At 39.8% G+C, this 19078-nt stretch overlaps 1 protein-coding gene across 8 annotated transcripts in view; it reads left to right on the top strand.

The window, feature by feature from the left end:
* The window catches only part of NUMB (NUMB endocytic adaptor protein), a 177174-nt gene that overhangs the window by 76143 nt on the left and 81953 nt on the right, over window positions 1-19078 (top strand). The gene's annotated exons all lie outside the window — the stretch shown is intronic.

Consider the following 19078-nt stretch of genomic DNA (forward strand, 5'->3'; position numbering starts at 1 on the left):
AATATCAACTTATGATAAGTTGTATTGATACTAATATTGCTTAACTGTTAACTCTTACTGATAATTTTTAATAGTGAGTTTTTTTATTCATAATAATTTTCTATATCTTTTAAATATTGTGAAAAGAAGTATAACATAGTAATTAAAGGTGTGGAACTCTGCAGACAGACTACCTGGGTATGATTCCTAAATTTCTCCACTTACGTGTGTGACATTGGGAAAGTTTCTGAACTTTTCTGTACCTCAGTTTCCCTATCTGTAAAATGGTGGTAGTATTATACACCTGATAGGGTTGTTGTGCAGATTAAATGATTTGATATATAGAAAGCAGTTACTAGCACAAAGTAAGCATTCAATAAGTGTTAACTGTTAGTATTATCATCTAGCAACCAGTAAAACATGATCATTGTTTCTAATTCTGTATTAGGAAATTTTGAGCAACAATATAAGATATCACAAAACTTAATTAAACCAAAATTAAATTTGAATAAGTTAAACCTAAAGAAAATCATACATTTGATTGAGTTCAGATCTACTGTAAAGCAAACTGAGCAACTGCTTATAGGTCTCATGTGTACAAGGGCATTATATGTATGAGGAATACATATAGGTGAACTAAAATACCCTTTGAGCCAGTATGATCATTGTATTATAAATGTTTTTATCTGTTTTCCTCTTTAAAAAGCAATTTGTATTCAGAATAGATGTTTACATTTTTAGGTGGCTTTTAAGAGACGGTGTTTTGGCAATGTTCACAGATAATTACCAAGAACTGAAATCTTATGTGTTATGTAAAATGTTTATGTAAAATGTTGGCCGCATTTTATCACTTGCAGGAATGGTTATCAGAACGTACATTGTGGTGAAACAGTGGGTTTGGTTGATCTTTAAACCAGTGGGTCAACAGCATATTCAACTAGAACTTGGGTGAATACTGATCTTGTGCTCTTCACTCATGCTTGTTCAGTGCAGCTCTCAATTCTGAAGTGCCATGTCAACTATTACTACAATTTAGTTAAAATGAAATTCCTGTGATTAGTGACTAATAATTTTATGTAAATTGCAAAAATATCCATAAACAGGAAGGAGTAACTTGAGTCGTATTATGCAAAAAATTCAAAAGCTGTTATTAGGATGTGAGGGAGTTCTGGCTGCAACATTTGTTACCACATTTGTCTTCCCGGTTGATTTGTCTGATCTGGCTAGCTAGGCAAGTGTCCCCTTACTTCTGCCCACTCCACGTGTGTCCGTCCTGAAGCTGCAACCTTGGTTGAAGAGGATGACCTTCCCCAATGGAGCAGACAACTATTCCCCTTCTAGAACTTCCAAACAAGCTCTCAAAAGCTGTTATTAATGTTGCAGGAAGCGACCCGATGGAGGATAGACACTGAGATAACTCAATAAAGGAAGGAGAATGGGGGGCTTGTAGCTCCAAAACACGGGCTCCCCAAAGTTGATTTTCTTATAGGTTATATGCTTTTACAGTATCTAAGCAATGGGCATGTGATTTCTTTGTTTAAGGCTTCCCAGGACTCAAGGAGAGGGGAGGGAAAGTTTTGGTGGGGTAAACAAGGGGGAAGGGGTTTCCAGATCACTGGCCATAGTTACATATAGATCCTGCTGTTCTTGTTTTGTATTGTTACTATGGGATATAGATAATTTATCACTGGCTGACTCTGTTACCCCAGCTGGCTCCTTTCCCTTGTATTCTTTTCATTTCTTCCTTCTAAGCCAAGAGAGGACCTGCCCCTACTTCCACATTAAAAATTGGGACTTGTGGCCCTGGCTCATTTGATTAGAGTGTCATCTCAATACATCAAGTTTGCAGGTTTGATCCCTGGTCAGAGCACATACAAGAAGCAACTAATGGCCTGACCTGTGGTGGCGCAGTGTGTAGAGCAGTGGTCCCCAACCTTTTTTGGGCCGTGGACCAGTTTAATGTTAGAAAATATTTTCACGGACCAGCCTTTAGGGTGGGATGGATAAATGCACAAAATAAAATGATGTGACTGGCGTAAAAATTGTGGTATTTTTAAATATAATTGTCGAACTTACAAGACAGGTGTCAAGAGTGAGTCTTAGACAGATGTAACAGAGGGAATCTGGTCATTTTTTAAAAATAAAACACCGTTCAGACTTAAATATAAATAAAAGGAAATAATGTAACTTATTTATTCTTTCTCTGCGGACCGGTACCAAATGGCCCATGGACCAGTACCGGTCCGCGGCCTGGGGGTTGGGGACCACTGGTGTAGAGCATCAACCTGGAATTTTGAGGTTGCCAATTTGAAACCCCAGGCTTGCTTGGTCAAGGCACATACAAGAAGCAACTACTTCTACTCTTCGGCCAACTTCCTCTCTCCCTCTCCCCTCCCCCCACCACCCACTCTCTGTCCCCCTCCCTCCCCACTTCCTCTCCCTTTCCTCTCTCTTCCCCCTTTCTTACTCTCCCCCTTCCCCTCTCTCTCCCCCTCTCCCTCTTCCTCTCTCTCTCTCTTCCCCTCTCAAATCAATAAAAAAAGGGACTTGTATGTGAGCCCAATATTTCTGTAGATTTTAATTTACACATGCATTTAATTTATTCTTTTTATCATATTGAGCCTTTCTATCCTTAAACATAGTGTATCTTTCTAGTTATTTGCATATAAATACCTTTCAGTTAAGTGTTCTTTTCTCCATAAAGACTTCTCAAGTCTTCTGAGATTTAACTATTAGACACCTTATTTCATGTTACTATTTTAAATAGTATATTTTTTCTTTTTTTCTTTCCATTTTCTATTTGCTGCTATAAGCTTTTTTGGTATGGACATCTGTGTTCAGCCACCTTACTAAGTTATTTTATTAAAGTATTATGAGTGAGAATTGTGTCTTCCTTTCCAAAGCTTACACCATTTCTTTTTCTTGCATTGCTAGGCTAGTGAGGACTTCTAGTACAGTATTCAGTGCAACTGTTAATAGTGGGCATTCTTATGCTGCACCTAATTTTTAAAAAGAAGTACTTCTTATGTTTTATCATTAATAATGTTCTAGATTTTTTTTAGGTATTCTATAGGTTAAAGACATTCTATTGTTAGTTGGTTAAGGTTTTGTATGTGTGTGTGAAGAATAAATATTGAATGTTATTAGACGATTTTTCTACATTAGTGAGATAATCATATGGTTATCCTCCCTTATTCTATTAATGATATTTCTAGATTTTCTGATTTTGAATTACCCTTGCATTGCTGGAGGGAACCCAAATTAATCATCATGATCTTTTCTTATACAGTTGGATTTAGTTTATTAGTATTTCAGTTAGGATTTTTGTATCTATGATCATGGGTAAAATTGGCTTATAATTCTTTCTAAAGATTTTATTTATTGATTTTAGAGAGAGGAGAGAGAGAGAGAACGGGGAGAGGAGCAGGAAGCATCAACTCATAGTAGTTGCTTCTTCTATATGCTTTGACCAGGCAAGCCCAGGGTTTCGAACCAGCGACTTTAGCATTCCAGGTTGATACTCCATCCACTGTGCCAGCATGGATCAGATGGTCATAATTTTTATTTCTTATGTTGACCTGATTTGATTTTAGTCTCCAGATTATTGCCAACCTCAAAGGATGGGCTGGGACCTAATCTTTCTTTACCCTTCTGAAAGGACTTATATAAGACTGGAATAATCTGTTTCTTTAATGTTTCACTGATCTTCTGTTGAACTGTCTGGGCTTAATATTTTGTGGGGAGGCATGTGGGCTTAATATTTTTTGGCAGGTATGCAATTTGCTACATGGTTTTATTTAGAATTTCTGTTTCTATTTAGGTCAATTTAAAAAAATTTTTTTTTCTTAAGAATCCGTTCATTTTGTCTGAGTTTTTAAAATATTTGGCATAAAGTTGTTCAAAGCATTCTTTTATTCTAAATTTTCTGCTAAGTAATATTTTCCTCTTTTTTATCCCCAATATTTTCTATGCCTTCTGGTTTTTTTCTTTTCATTAGTTTTCTTAGAGGTTTTACATATTTTATTAGCCTCATCACAAAACCAGTGCTTGACTTTGGCCCTGGCTGGGTAGCTAAGTTGGTTAGAACATCATCCCAAGGTGCCAAGGTTGCGTGTTCAATTCCTGGTCAGGACACATACAAGAATCAACCAATGAATTCATAAATTTGTGGAACAACAAATTGATGTTTCTTTCTCTCTATCCTTCCCTGTCCTCCCTCCCTCCCTCCCTCCCTTCCATCTTTCTCCCTCCCCAATTCTCTCCTTCCCCGCCTCTCCTTCCCTCCCTCCCCCTCTTAAAAAAAGAATTGAAAAAGAAAACAATCCTTGACTTTGATTTCTCTATGTTTTCTGTTTCATTAATTGCTGGCCTTTCTCTCTGCTTTTTTTCTTTCTTTCTTTCTTTCTTTTTTTTTTTTTTTTTTTGGTAGTGAGAGGGAGAGAGACAGAGACAGACAGTAAGGGAGAGAGATGGGAAGCATCAAAGCCTAGTGTGGCACCTTAGTTGTTCATTGATTGCTTTCTCATATGTGCCTTGACCCGGGGAGTGGGGCTCCAGCTGAGCCAGTGACCCCTTGCTCAAGCCAGCTGCCTTGGGCTCAAGCCAGTGACCTTGGGATTCAAGCCAGCAACCTTTGAGCTCAAGCCAGCAACCATGGGGTCATGTCTTTGATCCCGCACTTAAGCCAGTGACCCTGCACTCGAGCTGGTAAGCCCATGCTCAAGCTGGCAACCGCAGAGTTTTGAACCTGGGTCCTCGGTGTCCCAGGTCGATGCTCTATTCACTGCACCACTGCCTGGTCAGGCAGGCAAAAATGGTAATTTTATTTTTATTTCTTCTCCTTCCCCCTCTTTTATTCCTCTTGTTCTTTCTTCTCTTCCTCTTTTTTCTCCTTTTCCTCTTTTCCTCAAACTTTAACATCTTTGAAACTGGGATGTATCTCTCATACTGAGAGATTGATGGTATTTCATATCAATGAACAGTTATTAATTAAGAATTAATTGGGCAGCATTTCTTTCTTTTGTTCTTTTTCTCCCTCTCTCTCCTTCTCTTCCTTTCTCTTTCTTTCGCTCTCTTTCTCAGTTGACTCAGTGGATAGAGCATGGGCTTAGTGTTCAATTCCTGGTCAGGGTACACAGGAGAAATGACCATCTACTTCTTGTCCCCTCCCTCTCCCCCTTCTCTCCCTCTTTTCCTCCCACAGCCAGTGGCTTGATTGGTTCGAGCATCGGCCCTGGGAGCTGAGGCTAGCTCGTTGATCCAAGCATTAGCCTCAGGCACTAAAAATAGCTTGGTTGATTTGAGCATTGGCCACAGACTGGGGTTGCAGGGTGGATCTTGGTCAGGACACATATGGGATTCTGTCTATTAACCCTGTTCTCACTTAAAAAAATGATATAAAAATAATGATGCATGTTGCAATATTGGTATCTTAGCTTTGATGAAATATACACTTGTAGAGACATACAATGACTCTTCATTCCACCCCATCCCCTACTTGTAATGCCTCCTTTTTGGTTCTCGCATCTTATATGTTTATAGCATTCAAGACCTTAAGGGAGGAAATAACCTTTATTTTTTCATCCTGGCTCCTCTTCTTCTAGCACGTAGCACAATACTTTGTTGAACCACAGGGTTATATTTAATTAACAATTAAGGGAAGGGTGTAGGTATAATGAATCATAGCGCAGGCTGTGACATATTTATATTAGTCACCAATATTTTAGCTTCATGGTGAGAGAAAATTAATATCCACTTTAGTTAAGATTATTTTGGGTAGAACAAAACTTATTGCTTCTTAGAGAATTTTTTGGTTGAATGCTTATTCATCTGATGATGTTGAACCCTTTGAGTAGTCTGAACATTCATGTATGTCCTCGTGCCTCCTGACCATCCAGAGTACGATCATACATGTGTAAGGCAACATTACAAAAAGGCAAATGTATGTTCTTCTTGTTTTCCATAAATGGGTTATCAAACAAACATGATTTTAAGTTAATAAAACTGTAACTGGAACTAACTTCATTTTTTGAAAAAAAAACAAAACTCAGTGAGCATGAAAGAAACTCACTACTCAAAGGGTTAAGGAGTTTAACCAATGAAACAAAAAAGTAATTACAAACTTTAAGACACTGTGAAGGAAATGAGAATAGTAGTATAATAAAGAATTACTGAAAATGGTATTTAGAGGAAAAGAAACCCTCTTCAATGAGATGACATTTAGATTGAGACTTGAACTGTGAGTAGGAGACAAAAGGTTTTTATTTTGTTCTTTTTTCTCCTGAAGTTAGAAGGAGGGAGGCAGTCAGACAGACTCCCACATGCACTCGACCAGGATCCACCTGGCATGCCCACCAGGGGGCAATGCTCTGCCCATCTGGGGCATCATTCCGTTGCCACTGGAGCCATTCCAGAACCTGAGGTGGAGGCCATGGAGCCATCCTCAGCACCTTGGCCAACTTTGCTCCAGTGGAGCCTTGGCTGCGGGAGGGTAAGAGAGAGAAAGAGAGAAAGGAAAGGGGGAAGGGTGGAGAAGCAGATGGGCACTTCTCCTGTGTGCCCTGGCCAGGAATCAAAGCCGGGACTTCCACACGCGGGGCCGACGCTCTACTGCTGAGCCAACCAACCAGGGCCAAGACAGAAGTTTTTAATTTTGTTTATTTTAGTGAGAGAGAGAGAGACAGGAAGGGAGAAAGAAGAGAAGCATCAACTCCTAGTTATGACACTTTAGTTGTTCATTGATTGCTTGACCAGGGGATCTCCAACCAAGCCAGTGATCCCTTGTACAAGGCAGCAACCTTGGGCTTCAAGCCAGCGACCTTTGGGCTCAAGCCAGCAACCATGGGATTACATTGATGATCCTATGCTCAAGCCAAGAACTCCACGCTCAAGCTCGTGAGCCTACACTCAAGCTAGCGATGTCAGGTTTTGAATGTGAGAACTCAGCATCCCAGGTTGATGCTCTATCTATTATGCCACCACCAGTCAACTTACGTTCTTGAAGAGTCTAAGAGAAAAGCATTTCAGACAGAGAGAAACAGCATTTCAGACAAATGAAACAGCAGCTCAAAGTGAGAAAGAGCTTGCAGTTAGCTGAAAGGGTCATAGTTGTGGAGAATGTCATCTCAAAGTAAGAGAGGCAGACTGGGGATTTCCCTTAATATGCTAACATTTACTGAGCATTTGTGGCATGCTTGGCACTGCTCCAAGAACTTCTTGGGCAGTGTGTGGGCAATTTGAATTGTGCCATACTGACTCTGAATGCTAAGAGTTTGGATTAATTTGAAGATGCACTGTTATGTAGTGCCATGATCTATTTTACATTTTCAAATGTCCATTTTATTGATTTTAGAGAGAGGAAGGGAGAGAACAAGAGAGAGGAACATTGGTCTGTTCCTATATGTGCCCTGACCAGGGATTGAATCAGCAACATCTGTGCTTCGGGACGATGCTCCCGACCAAGCTATCCAACCAGGGCCCATTTTACATTTTTAAAGATTACACCTGACTACTTTGTGTACACAGTTGATCTGAGGGGGATAATAGAGGAAACAGAAATTAACACTAATTGAGAAAAAAAAGAAGTTAATACTAGTTGATGGTTTATACCAGTCTAGGTAAGAGACAAAGTTGTTTTGGACCATGGTTCTGATGGTAGAGATGGAGAGCTGGGGACAGATTTAAGATATATTTTATAAGCCTTTTGTTGATGGTTTGTATAATGGGAGAGGGTTGTGAGGGAAAAGGAGGAGTCAGGTTGGAGAGAGTTAAAGAATTGTGAAGATGATGTGGATAGCTAATTTGTGAAGTTATTTGTCAGTAAAGGAGAACAGAACTGTTTTTAACTTTCTATCATTTTTCCAGTGGCATTTCTGTCTGTCTGTCTCTTTTCTAAATTCTTGGACCCAGATATATTTTTATTCTAGTGTGCCTCTCTAGATTCCAGCACCTTTTCTCATCCCACACTTGACAGATGCTGAGAGGAGGAAAGTAGTGTAAAAAGTAGGCTAGCATTCTCAGCAGTTCTGCCCTTTTCATCAAAAAGTTCTTGCTAAATAAATCCTAGCTCTGTCAGAGCAAAGCCATTTTGTTCTATGATAAAAATTGAATCCTTGAAGTCTGTCTGTGTTGTGTGGGGTTAGGGTAATGGGTATTCTGTAATTTTAAGTCTGAAAGTGCCTTACAGCAGTGGTCCCCAACCCCCAGGCCGCGGACCGGTACCGGTCCGTGGGCCATTTGGTACTGGTCCGCTGAGAAAGAATAAATAACTTACATTATTTCCGTTTTATTTATATTTAAGTCTGAACGATGTTTTATTTTTTAAAAATGACCAGATTCCCTCTGTTACATCTGTCTAAGACTCACTCTTGATGTTTGTCTCGGTCACATGATACATTTATCTGTCCCACCCTAAAGGCCGGTCAGTGAAAATATTTTCTGACATTAAACTGGTCCGTGGCCCAAAAAAGGTTGGGGACCACTGCCTTAAAGGGTAAAGGTAAATACAGCTGAATCGCAAATCCAGTTAAACAATTGTCCTCTCAATTGAAAGGCAGATTATCAACTGAAAGATAAAACTGGTTTTGTAACTAAAAAATTTCTCAGAAGACAGAGCTTTTTAAGAAAATGTTTTTTAAAAATACATAGGTTCAGCCTTTTACACCGCCTTTGCAGTATTAAGCATAGACAAGGCCTTTCTCGTTTTATGAAGCTCTGGTTTTTCATTATTATCTTTTTTTTTTTCTGTATTTTTCTGAAGCCAGAAACGGGGAGAGACAGTCAGACAGACTCCCGCATGCGCCCGACCGGGATCCACCCGGCACGCCCACCAGGGGGCGATGCTCTGCCCACCAGGGGGTGATGCTCTGCCCCTCCGGGGCGTCGCTCTGCTGCGACCAGAGCCACTCTAGCGCCTGGGGCAGAGGCCGAGGAGCCATCCCCAGCGCCCGGGCCATCTTTGCTCCAGTAGAGCCTCGGAGAGGAAGGAGAGGGGGAGGGGTGGAGAAGCAGATGGGCGCCTCTCCTGTGTGCCCTGGCCGGGAATCGAACCCGGGACTTCTGCACGCCAGGCCGACGCTCCACCACTGAGCCAACTGGCCAGGGCCTCCATTATTATCTTTAAGGAGTAAATAAAGAAGCCATATATGAAAACAAAAGAAAGAAAGGCTTTTATGGATAAGATGAATGGAAAGATGAAAATTAGTTAGGCAAAGCCTAAAATTAACATCAGATAATAAGAAGAACACGGACCACTGTTTAAATAAGTGGTTCTTAAACTTTTGATTGTTACAGAATCCTTTGAGATTCTGATGAAAGTTTAAGTCTGGCCATTCAAATTTCTGTATAATTTTAGGGCACTGCTGAATCTGAAGGGCCCGTGGGGCACGTGATACCCTGACCGAGGACGTTTGGTCTAAGTGGTGATCAGGGCTGAGGAGCATGTGGCTGATCAGCTTCCACGTTCACACTGCGACAGTGTTCTCAAATACCAATCTTTAGGACATCTCCTAAATTTATTGATTTTAAATCTTTGTTCTGACAGCTGATAAAGCAAAATTAGTTTTAGTTTTAGCTATTGAAATTAGGTAATACAATTGTCAGGATAGCCTAACATGTAGCCTATTAATAAAGAAAGTTGAACTGAAGTATAAACAAATTTTAAATTTACTGACACCTAGGTTTATACAGAAGCTGAATGAATACTTTCTTTGAAAAGTAGGGTTTGGGAAAAAATAAAACCCTTTGTTCTCTCTACCTTTCCATGAATCTGTTTGTGAATTAACTTTTTTCACAAAACTGACTGAACTTTTAAAATGAATTTTATTAGTCCTATAAGTTAAGTATCAGACATATGTATATTTATTTTATAGGTGATGAATCTGTACTGTGTTGCTGTGCATTTGGCTCAGTGCCTCAGTGAAACAGCTGAGTCAGTGGTACAACTTTCATTATAAATTGTTTCCTGTTAGGCAAATTACGCCAGTTTGGCAAATTAATCCAGAATTCTTAGGATTCATTGATTGAGTAGGATTGAGTATGATCTAAATCCTTTGGCCATGTTAAGAATCTAGGATTCCTTACATTTTTCACTTACTTAACTTGATCAAATAAAAAGGTTTTTTTCTTCACTCTATTTTCTTTTTTTTTTTTTCCTCCCTGGAAACAGGGAGGCAGTCAGACAGACTCCCGCATGTGCCCGACCGGGATCCACCCGGCATGCCCACCAGGGGGCGATGCTTTGCCCCTCTGGGGAGTCGCTCTGTTGTGTCCAGAGCCATTATAGCGCCTGAGGCAGAGGCCACAGAGCCATCCCCAGCGCCCGGGCCATCTTTGCTCCAATGGAGCCTCGCTGCGGGAGGGGAAGAGAGAGACAGAGAGGAAAGAGAGGGGGAGGGGTGGAGAAGCAAATGGGCGCCTCTCCTGTGTGCCCTGGCCGGGAATCGAACCCGGGACTCCTGCACGCCAGGCCGACGCTCTACCGCTGAGCCAACTGGCCAGGGCCTTTTTCTTCACTCTAAATCCTGAAATCAAGTTCTGCATCATAAGAAATAGTAAAAATAAAAAAAATTTTTTTTAATGAAATACTTTATGCTTGTAAAAAAATGTTTTAATTTAATGTAATTATGATTTAATATGATATTTTTATGAGTAAAAAATGATTTTATTATTTTTTTAGTAAATGAATAGTCCATACATTCTTTTTCTTGTAATTTCCTCTGTAGAATTCTGGGATAGAAGTGTGATAAAGAATACAGTGAATTGTATATATTCACATTCAGCCCTGTTTGTTCAGAGAACAATAAAATAAAAGTTAAAAATTATTTCACTACATTTAAATTTATATCTCTCACTGTTCTGCTCAATGAGTTTGTGCTGTACAGTGTTTTTGTGCCTCCTATTGTATGAGCATGCTGTGTGGTTCTAGTGCTAAATAGATATTTTTCTCACAGCATAGTTCCTAAACATAAACTTGCTACTTCTACTGCATTCAGTTTAAAACAGCAAACTGTTCCATACTAAGAGAAATCTCTGGCTGTGTGGATTTATTGCAAGATAGTATAGTACTGTACTTTATGGATGATTTAAAATCTTCCCAATATGTGATTTTTGCTTTTAGTGCTGCTGTCTTTGAGACTTAACTCTCTGTGAGGATTAGAATCTCCTGACAGTAATCTAAGGAAATCTGTGAATTTAGTATATATTTTTTCAGATGTTTTAAATAGTACCCATGGTTTTATATTTTAGTTTATATATTCTTACATTTGGAACCAACTTAAACTTTTGTAAAAAAATAGTTATTTTACCATTTTGGCTAACTTTGTTTTGTTTTCCTTATAGGGAAACAATCTTAAATGTCAGGGTCAAGTTTCCTGGGTGTGTGAAGTATGAACTGTAGTTTTTTTTCCTCAGTGAATTTTCTAAAGCACATTCCTACCTTATCCAATATTTCTTACAATTTATATATGAAATTCTTTTGTTAGACCAGTATCTTGTTTGGGGTGTATAAAGTATAGTTCCCAGAATCCTTAAGCTATACTTTTAAAAAAGTGAGACTTTTCCAGTCTTCCTGAGTAATCCATTCCAATGTAAATAACCACTATAGAAAAAGTCTTGTATCATTATAGAGTTACTGACAAATGGTTCTTATTAAAGCTTTTTTTTAGAATTAAAATAACCCAACTTTAGAACCATAGAGCTGACAGCATATGTAGTGTTGATAAACTATTGTTAAAAATTATACCCGAAAAAAAGAAATTATACTTTTTGTGCAACCAGGTCTTTTTTTCTTCTTCTTTTGTTTTATTATGTTTTTCCAATAGCTAAGGTCATTTCCCACTTGTAGCTTTCCATTTGAAGCAAAATTACTGTTCCTTATTCTCTGTTAGGGAATTTTTGTTTGTTTAAAGGCATCTTAGTAGTATACCAGTCCACGGAAATTTCGTACTGGTCCACAAAAGAGTTACCCACTCTGACATTGTATGAATATTATAGACCCAATATCTTAGCTGAATTGGCTTATGCTCAGGGTGATTTCTGCCTTAAGCAGTTCTTGAAATAATTCAATTTTCACCAGTTTCAAGTGTAAAAAGGTTGAAAATCACTGCTTTACATGACTGAGGTGGCCATAAAAGATTCTTTTAGGAAATTTAAACTCTTTGGTTGGTGAGCATAACAAGTTGGATCTTGTTTTGTTTTTTTCACAGAGATTCATTTAGAAAGCTTTGCTTTGTTTGGAGTTTATTTTGCCATTATCTGTATATGATGTCATGTAGGAAGCATTTAGGAACTGATCTGGCAATTAGTTTCTCTCTTTCTTTTAATATGGGCCTCCTGTGGTCACAGACAGTTTCTTCTTAACAGTTTGTAAAGTTGCACATGAAACTCTTAATATAGTACCAGTCACATAGTAGATGGCTAATATATATTTATTGTTCTTTCTTGTTTTTTTTAATTCTTTCATGAGTAGAGTGACTACTGTGTATACGTGTAATCATTTATACACTCACACACTTAGGCCAGGGATCGGGAATCTTTTTGGCTGAGAGAGCCATGAACGCCACATATTTTAAAATGTAATTCCGTGAGAGCCATACAATATGTTTAACACTAAATACAAGTAAATGTGTGCATTTTATGTAAGACCAACAGTTTTAAAGTACAATAAGTCTCTGAATTCTTTTTAATAACGTTGTTATACTGTTGCTAACCAATGATAAATAAAGTACTGCTTACCATTAATGCGACTTCTGGTGCTGCGTGGTTTTGCTGATGGCTTTGTAGTCTGCTTGAAACGTGGTGAAGTTAAGCTTCATGCAGGTGTTGAGATTTCCATCCGTTAAACGTGATTGTAGGTTGGTCTTAATGTTCTTTAGATGTGAGAAAGACTGCTCACATGCATACGTAGAGCCAAACATTGTCAGTACAGCAATACTCACACGCTGCAGTGTGTGGTATGTGATGGGAAGCGTGTTCTAAGTTTTGACAGTCAGCTGGTTCGCGGGTTAAAGTTTTTTCATTTCTCCCCACTTGTGTTTGCTCGCCAACTCTACTTGCTGTCGTGTAAGTCTTTCCAAGTCTTCATTCAGTGACTTGAACTTATTCACCCACATGTCTGAGGTCTTCAGGTCAGCAGCTTGTAGCTCAAAATCTCTAACAGAGACACCAGGGATGTAACTCAGGTCGGTGCTGTCCACTGCACACTCGTGCGGATGGGTGATGAACTTAAAAAGACAAGTGCAATCACAAAATTCTCCAAATTGCGCTTTGAATGCAGGAAATTAGATGTGAAGCCCATTAGCTGCTGGAGATCCAAGATGTTGAGCAGAGTCACTTGCTGTGCATGCATCTTTAAACTCTCCCAGTTTTTCAAAGTGTAGTAAACAACCTGTTTCAACTTCTGCGATGAAGAGTTATAGCTTGTTTTCAAATGCAAACAATGCTTGTTGAAGGGATAAGACTGTATTTCCAACGCCTTGCATTCTCACATTGAGCTGGTTCAAATGTTCAGTCATGTCCACGAGATAGTAGAACTTCAGGAGCCACTCAGTGTTAGCTAACTCAGGATGCTCAACGTTTTTCATTTCAAGAAAAGTCCGGATTTCGCTCAGACAAGCCGTGAAACAGCTGAGCACCTTCCTCTTGACAACCAACGCACATTGCTGTGCAGAAGCAGACCAGGATAATTATTCCCAACTTCATCCAGCAGTGTTTTAAACTGACGATTATTTAAAGCTCAGGCAACAATAAAGTTGACCACCCGAATGACCAGCAACATCACCTCACCAAGCTGCTCACCACCATCTGAGCACAAAGCGCCTCCTGATGTAGGATGCAGTAAAAACTTAGGATGGGTCTCTTTTCATGTTCACGAAGAGGTGCTACGAATGCTGTTTTTCCCCACCATGCACAGAGCACCATCAGTACACACCAAAATAAGTTTATCCATCGGTAGATTTTTTATTTAGCGAACTCAGTGAAAGACTTGAATAAATCCTCCCCTCTTGTTGTCTCTTTCATAGGCAAAACAGCAAGACTTTCCTCACGTAGTGTATCACCGACAGCACACCTTGCAATCACGCTGAACTGGGATAAATGGCTTATGTCTGTTGACTCACCCAAAGCGAGAGAAAAGAATGGTGCTGCATTTATGTCCTTCACTTGTGTTGCCTCAATTTGATTTGCCATCATGATAGTACAATCGTGAGCAGAGCTTGCCGACAGAGGCATGTCTTTTATTTGTTGGATTATCTTGTCTTTATCCGAAAAGTCGTCAAAAGTTCATTGGCAACATCAAGCCTGAATGTTTTGGCATACTCCCCATCTGTGAATGGCTTTCCATTTCTCACAATTGCTAAAGTACCAGCAAAGCTAACTGAATTCCAGTCACCTTGTTGGGTCCAAACACGGAGTTGCTGCTGACTAGCTTGCACTCTGCACAGTAGCTCTTGACATGCTTTCTTCCTGCTGTCCCCCGCTGGATATTTCGATGCAAATGTAGTATGGCGTTTGTCAAAGTGCTGCTTTATATTTGACCGTATCATCGATGCAATTTTATCATTGCATCTTAGACACACTGCAGAACCTGCTCTCCCCACAAAGGCGAATTCCTCTGTCTATTCCTGCTGAAAAGTACAATACTTCTCATCTTTTTTTCTTTTAGCCATCTTCTTCGTCAAAGGGTTTCTGCAATTAGCTAGCTGACTAATTGATTAAAAGGAGGGAAGTTTACTTCCTGACCTCACCACGACCCGTGTATGTTATGCATTATCCAATAAAAATTTGGTGTTGTCCCGGAGGACAGCTGTGATTGGCTCCAGCCACCGCAACCATGAACATGAGCATAGGAAATGATTGGATGTAATACATGAGAATGTTTTATATTTTTAACGTTATTTTTTTTTTTATTAAAGATTTGTGTGCGAGCCAGGTGGAGCCATCAAAAAAGCCACATCTGGCTCATGAGCCATAGTTTCCCGACCCCTGACTTAGGCGGTGTTTAAGATGTTTATCTTTTTGAGCATAAGATTAATTACCATGGAAAGGATGACAATTCAGCTGATCTTTTGATTGGTATAGTAGATAAAACTTCATATTTTGAAACTTTTGTTACTTTGTTTTAGAAAACTGTCTTTGATTCCAGCATTCATAGTGGAATCTGATACAGTTTTCTCCCATTTAAATTGTCTGATTTCACCTGACCAGGCGGTGGTGCAGTGCATAGAGCATTGGCCTGGGATGCAGAGGACCCAGGTTTTCTTTTTCTTCTTATTCCCAGAGACAGCGAGAGTCAGAGAGAGGGATAGATAGGGACAGACAGACAGGAACAGAGAGAGATGAGAAGCATCAATCATCAGTTTTTTGTTGCGACACCTTAGTTGTTCATTGATTGCTTTCTCATATGTGCCTTGACCATGGGCTTTCAGTAGACCGAGTAACCCCTTGCTCAAGTCAGCGACCTTGGGCTCAAGCTGGTGAGCTTTTTGCTCACACCACATGAGCCCACACCCAAGCTGGCGACCTTGGGGTCTCGAACCTGGGTCTTCCGCATGCCAGTCTGACGCTCTATCCACTGCACTACCGCCTGGTCAGGTGAGGACCCAGGTCTGAAACACCGAGGTCACCAGCTTGAACGTTGGCTCATCCAGTATGAGCGCAGGCTCACCAACTTGAGTGCAGGATCATGGACATGACCCTATGGTCTCTAGCTTGAGCCTGAAAGTCACTGGCTTGAATCCAAAGGTCGCTGGCTTGAGCCCAAGGTTGCTGCTGACTTAGGCAAGGCGTCACTGGCTCAGCTGTAGCACCCCAATCAAAGCACGGATGAGAAAGCAATCAATGTCAACTTCGGTGGCACAACAAAGAATTGATGCTTCTCATCTCTTCCCCTTCCTGTCTGTTTGTCCCTCTCTCCGTCTCTCTCTGTCTCTCGCTCTCTCACTAAAATGAATAAATAAATTGTCTGATTTCAACACATACTGTATCAGTGAATAGTGAATTTTCTAGAGCTGATATGCAAACAAGATTCAGAACCACTTCTACATGAATCACCTGGACCCAGTTCACCCTCCACCTGCTGAATTATGATAGTTACCTCCTAGTTGTCTCCCAGCTTCCATTCTTGTCCTCATCAATTCATTCTAAATCCAGCAGCCAAATGTAAAACGAAAATTCTTCCCTTTAGAATCCTCCAGCTGCTCCCCCTTTCTCTCAGAGGAAAAATGAAAGCTTTTGGCCTACAAGGCTCAGTGTGATTCTGCCCTGTGCAACCTGTCTGGTTTCATCTCTCCTACTTTCTTGTCTTTATTTTGCCGTGGACACACTGACCTCCTTTCTGTTTGTCAGACACTCTAGGCAGACTACCCCCTCAGGAGCTTTGCATTGATTATTTTCTTTTTCTGGAATTCTCATCCTACTTGCATGGCTTTTTTACCTCCTTCAATTCTTTGCTCAAATGTTGCTTTAATTTAAAATTTTATCCCTGCCTCCAACACTTCTAATTCCCCTCTTAACCCTGTTCACATTTTTCTGCATAACATTTACCCTCTTCTAACATAGCATATAGTTGGTGTTGTGCCGGTGTTTCACAAGTAGTTCACTGAGTAGTTTCAACATGAATAGTGATGGATATTTTTATGTTAATGTGTAAGATGAAAGTGAAACAACAAAGATGTGTGTCAGAATGTCACTCATTTCTCAATGACCTGAGAGACTTCTTAGTGGGATTGGATAATAGTTTTCAAATAGTAGGAGAATATAGCCTTTAAGACTTAACTCAGGCAATATCCCCAATAGTAAATGTATCCTGAACCTAGACTCTACTTCCAGAGCATACTCTGTATAGTGCTGTTATTACAGTCACCATAATGTGCGGTAATTAACGTTTTATGAGGGGACCGAGTCACCTACAGGGAAGTTGTCATATTAATTTCTGTAACTGCCTTCATTAACAATAGGGCCGAGCACATAATATGATCTCAGTTTTTATTGCCCCAAACAGATTGGGTCAGAGAGGGAAGACTTAAGGGATGGGAGATAAGAGGTGATGATTTAATTTTAAATTAATGTATTTGATGCAGTGTCAGTGACCTCAAATACAGAACCTTGAGTAAGAGCAAGACTTATAAAAGAAAGATTGGGAAATCATAATTGGAGTATAGGTTGGATGTATTCCCTTTTGTTTTCTTCCTTCCCTTTCCTTTCCTTTCCTTTCCTTTCCTTTCCTTTCCTTTCCTTTCCTTTCCTTTCCTTTCCTTCTTCCCTTTCCCTTTCCCTTTCCCTTTACAGAGACAGACTCCCACATGTGCCCCAACTGGGATCCACCAGGCAACCCCCATCTGGGGCGAATGCTTTATCCATCTGGGACCATGCTCACAACTGAGTAATTTTTAGCACCTGAGGTGGAGGTTTGATAGAGCCATCCTCAGTGCCCAGGGCCGATGCACTTGAACCAATCAAGCCATGGCTATGGGAGGAGAAGAGAGAGAAAGAGAAGAGGGAGAGAGAGGGATGGAGAAACAGATGGTTGCCTCTCCTGTGTGCCCTGACTGGGGATCGAACCTGGGACTTCTACACACTGCATCAATGCTCTACCACTGAGCCAACTGACCAGGGCCAGATGTCTTTCTTAGGAGGTTGTCAAAGTGGTTTTTTTGTCAGTGGAAGGCTGACCTACTATTTCATCTGCAGTATCTTTCAACTCTGATGATTCTTTGGTCTTACATGTGTTTACCCTTCTTACCAAATATCATCTAATACTATGGGGATCTATTTTATTTTTTTCTTCAAATTCATAGTATGCTATATATATGGCAGACACTATGTTAGGATGCAGGGATACTATTTAAACAAAATACAGTTTACCACTAAGGAAATAGAAAATTGCTGTAAGTTTTGATGAGTACAGTAATAGAAGTAAGCAGTAGGTATTAATGGGAATCATATGAAATGGAAGGACCTAACCCAGGTCAGGTAAGGGCTTGTCAGAAAAAAAAGCTAGCTTCCTGAACTGACTTTTTCTTTTTCTTTTTTTCCTTTTGTTTTAGTGAGAGAAGGACAGACAGACAGGAAGAGAGGGAGATGAGAAGCATTAACTCGTAGTTGCGGCACTTTAGTTGTTCATTGATTGTTTCTCATAAGTGCCTTAAAAGCTGAACTGACTTTAAAAATGAGTAGACTTTAACTAGAAGCAAATAAGGGAAGGTCGTTCTAGGCCGAGGGAACATATGCAGAAGCTCTGAAAGAGGCCTGCCTTGTTTGAGGACAGTAGTTTAGCATGGCTGGAGCTTAGCATGTGAATGGGGCTGGTGAAAAGATTGGTGAGTGAAACCAAATGAAAAGGACTGTGTTTGCTATGCTCAGGAATTTGGACTTTATCTTGAAAGTGAAGTGAAGCAACTGAAGGATTTTTTTTTTTTTGCAACTGAAGGATTTTAAGCAGAGTAATTGCATAGTCAGATTTGTGTTTTAGAGCACTCTGGCGGTAGTCAGGAGAACCAAGTGGCATGGACCTCTCTTGGAAGCAAAGAGACCATTAAGTAAAAAGGCTTTTGCAATAATTTAAGCAAAAATGTCTAAGGCTAGTAGACCTAATGTGATGGGGGGGATGTATTAAAGATTTACTAAGGGAGTAAAACCATTAGAGTCACTGGTCAGAGAAAGGGTGAATGCAAGGATGACTCCCAGGTATAGGTAGGAGGTAGTCTGTTTTGCTAAGAGAAAGAAATTAAGGAGGGCTCATACAGGCTTTTTTCCTAAAGATTCTTAGAGTGCCAACTTGAACAAGGGATATAGGTGCTTTTTATTTTCTTATATTTGTGTGTATTTTCAAAATGTAGTATGAATGAGTATAATAGGATGTATTGTCAAGGAATTCTTTTTGGAAGTCTATTAGATTAAGGTAGACTCATTTAGTTGAGTTTAGGAGGGAGTGATCTACTTAAAGGCAGAGGAATAGACTACCTTTTGTCCAGTCCTTTGATAATTTAACATCTACTTCATATGCTCTGTAAATGAATTTTGAATTGAGAAATAATCTATTTTTAGGAAATCCAGAGATTTTTACATTGCCATTTTGTCTGTCAGTATTTTTCCCTGTTAAGAT

Source organism: Saccopteryx leptura, chromosome 6, assembly GCF_036850995.1.
Source record: "Saccopteryx leptura isolate mSacLep1 chromosome 6, mSacLep1_pri_phased_curated, whole genome shotgun sequence".
In the NCBI taxonomy this organism is placed as follows: Eukaryota; Metazoa; Chordata; class Mammalia; order Chiroptera; family Emballonuridae; genus Saccopteryx; species Saccopteryx leptura.